Below are 4,238 nucleotides of genomic sequence, written 5' to 3'. Positions count from 1 at the left end.
TTCTGGCTTCCATTCCATGTGTAGCTCCTTTAAAAAAAAAGTAAATAAAAACAGATAATAAGATATTTATACAAAATCATTTACTAAGAAGATATTGTCGATGTCGGGTGGAAACCATGTCCAATATTACTTTTCAGAAAAAGAACTTGCGTTCAAATGGATGTATTATTTAGTCACCAGCTCTCGTTAATACTTTTGATTCGTTCAATATTTATAAAACCCACAGACAGTCTTAACCACTTTCAACCTGACATCCGTCTGTTAAGCATGTCATACATGTAGGTTAAAAATAAAAATGTAAAATAAATAATAATAATAAAAATGTTTCCAGACTTTTATAAAACAGTGACAATTGCAAATTGAAACATGTCACATTGTCATATGATCAACACTGTCATGTGATGAAGTTTAAAATAGGTCACTCACTCAATTGTGGTCACTCACTCACTCACTTACTCAAAAGAAGAAAAAAAAATGTATGTGTGTGAAAGTGTGCATTTATTAGTGTAGGTGTTATATTATATGTAAACACTGATGCAGCAGTGAACACACTTGTGCATGTATGTACAAGCTCACACAAACTCCCACATGCACACACTCACACCCAGCCACCCGGCTATTTGTCTCGGGGCTCTTTGGTCCAAGGTGATGTTTATGGCTGTTGTGTGATGTGCTGAGCATCAGAGACTGCTGGAGTGTCTAAAGCCATATCAGGTGTCACCAGACAGATCAGATGGCTAGGCCCGATGGCCTGGGTGGAGTGGAAAAGGGCTTTCAGTTGGCATGTACCGTACCCTCTCTGGACAGCGGCCACTTCACTGGTTCCCCCGACACCCCACTCACTCCCCCCTGTCCACCCCAACAAATATTTACCTGACTTGTCTCTGTGGGTGGCGAACACTCCAAAGAAACATAGAGTATACACACATGCACATGCACAGGCAGAGACATACACATGCTGATGGATGCACTCGCATGCACGCATGCAAGCATGCACACAAACTCACTCACTGATAGATAAAAGCACACCAGTGCACTCAAACATGTATGCCTCGAGCCCTGGACACACACACACGTGCACGCACAGTCACACACACACACACACACACACACACACACACACACACACACACACACACACACACACACACACACACACACACACACACACCCCAGTGATAGATTGATAAAGACAGATGTACGGCCACACATACACATGTTGATGGATGCAAACACACGGACACAGGCACACGCACTTGCAAACACGCGCTCACACACACACACTGACATTTAATGCCTGCAAGCACTCTGACAGGCATGCACACACAAACACACACACACACACACACACACACACACACACACACACACACACACACACACACACACACACACACACACACACACACACACACAAGGCCATGGGTATTCCTGTGTCAGGCCTTAGTGATGTCGGTACTTTGAGGTTGTGTTTACTGATGCAAATTAGCCGCTGGCGGGGCCTGCACAAGAGCAGCGGGCATGGAATTCTACTTGGGTGGTGGGGTGGAGTTCTGTCCAGCTGCCTCCAACGTTCTCCACATTATCCATCCACTGACCTGCGTCACCTGCCCCTCCTCCACCGCCCACCTGACCAAGAAGTATGCCGTTTTGACACTTCATTCATCATTTGGTATGAATTAAAGCTTGTACTCTGTTGCACTAGATAACAATATAAAATATATTAGGCCTATAATAAAAATAATAATACTGCAAATAGGGTATATCTGCCATCAGCAATACAAGCAAATGAAGCAATGCAATATGCAATATAGAAAAAGCTATAGGCTATGCACAATAAATCATAGAAACATAATAGACTGAACTTGAGAGAAGCTGGAAACAGCTCAGAAGAGTTCTGAGGGATTGTGGACATTACTATTCCTGACAAAAAGTGATGGTCACTGTTTGACTGGTCTGGTTGGGCTATAATGTTTTTGAAATATTATAGCTGCCATCACCTTTTGGTGGGAGTAACGATGCATAGTAGGTCTATGGCTCATATGGCCATGTATGTATGTGTATGACCAATGGTGTATTTGTCTGATTGGGCTTTAATATCCCAAGAATTAAATCAACTAGCCCTTACCCGTTCAAAGATATGAGCTCGAAAATGATGTGCAGTGTGTGGGTTATGGGATGTGCACTGTGCATACAGTATATGAGGGATGGAAAGTAACTTTAACTGGTGCTTGCATGATAATATGTAGGAGCATCAATGTAAGAAATAGAGGGTATGCGCGTGACATCATCATCATACCCGGAAGTTATGCAGGAACGCCTACTGAGTGGCAAAAAAACAACTTTCTAGCCTTGACAGCCCACATTTAAACAGAAAAGTCCTATCTGATTGCATTAAACAACGTTAAACGACATTGAACTCACTTTGCCACTCACTTTGCCACTCGATTTGCCACTCGATATGCCATACACTTTATGCATGCGCATACCCTCTATACCCGTTTCGTTTAATGGCTACCCCCCCCAGCCCGCCCTCCCACCCGCCCACCCGCCTGCGCACACACCCGCCTGCCTGCACACACACACACACACACACACACACACACACACACACACACACACACACACACACACACACACACAGAGAGAGCTGGTTAAACATGTTGCCTCATGCTAGATGCAGAATAGATGCGCCTCATGCTAGATGCAGAATAGATAGTAGATACACCATAAAAATGCTAATATACAGAATACGATTTGTGAAAGTGACAAACGGCCTTCACAGTTATGTCAGGTGTGTTCATATGCTGATGGTGATGCGATTTCAGATCAATAGCTCCAGCCACCGAGGAGAAACGCTGTTTCAGACAGACAGACAGACAGACAGACAGACAGACAGACAGACAGACACTCACTCAGACAGACATTCGCAAAATTATAGTATAGATGTGGTGTAGCCTACAAGGCTGCATTTCTGAAAAAGGGTGGCACCAGGAAATTTGCTTGGGTATGTGGTTGTCATGGTAGTGGTAACGTGTGACTTTACAGGCCATGCAGCCATAGATGGTCTTCGGCCCAGCGCTGGTACACGCTTCAATTTAAAATGCACAGACAAAAGCACCAACAAGTGCTTGTGCTATTTAAACGTGAACAGAAAAACAATCACTGCGCATTTTGAAAAACGTAAAAGTCCTCTAGGGTGTTATTATTTATGGCTAATGAGTCACACTATGCCTGGTCTGGTGCATACTGCATACCCGCGTTCGCATCATTCGCATGCGTTTTGTTTTTGTGTCATAATCAGTGAGATTCATTGTTGTCAGGTGCGGATGTTTCGGTCGACCAGATGGAAAGGACGACTTGCTCCACGTTTACGGGTCTAATTAACGAGGTGGAATGCACAGTCAAGACAGAACTCACAGTCACAGAAGTTATTTCATCTAAAGGTAATGTTGAGAATAATACAATAATACTTAATTGTAGGCTAAAGGCTTATGTTGCTGTGTTGTTGAGCGTCATTCTGAAACCACTGCTGAATGACAGCTAGCCTGGTAGCCTACGAGGCCTATACATTATGTTTCAGCACCTCAAATAGCGTGGAGAGCGTGTGTGTGTGTGTGTGTGTGTGTGTGTGTGTGTGTACGTGCGTGCGTGCGCTTTTTTTTTTTTTTTTTTTACATAGGCCTACCATAATAACTGAGACCTAGGCCTACTCTGATATTGTTGTAGTCTCCGTTGAGTATTTTCCTTGTGTTTGACATGGTGGTGAGATACTTGTAGCACTGATCAGCATTGACTTATGGACACTTTTGTTTGGCACTATATTGATAAGTTGTGCTTTACGTATTGCTATTGGCTTTTTAAGTATTGCTATTACACTTATGAGCGTTGACTGTTTTGGCACTTAATATTCTTCTTTCTCCTTTTTTGGTGTACCTTGCTCTTTTACTGTGTACCCTGTAAAATGTTCTTCTTTTCATACTCCTCTGTAACTTTGTAAATAAATACAGGTATCTATCTATCTATCCCATACAGTCCATGTATGATGAAAATAATGGGGTCCTCCCTATGTTCCACAAGTTCTATGTTCGCCACAGGTTAACATTCATCAGGTTAACATTAACCAGCGTCGGCAGGTTAGCATTTCAGCAGGTTAGCATTCACCAGCATTAGTTTCACTAAGGTTAGGTTCAGGTGGTAAGTGGGGAACATAGAACCTGGGGAACATGTGTTTCATT

This window comes from Nannobrachium achirus (genome assembly GCF_963921795.1).
Source record: "Nannobrachium achirus genome assembly, chromosome: 12".
In the NCBI taxonomy this organism is placed as follows: domain Eukaryota; kingdom Metazoa; phylum Chordata; class Actinopteri; order Myctophiformes; family Myctophidae; genus Nannobrachium; species Nannobrachium achirus.
The sequence above is the reverse complement of the archived record's forward strand: the minus strand, read 5'-3'. Positions refer to the sequence as shown.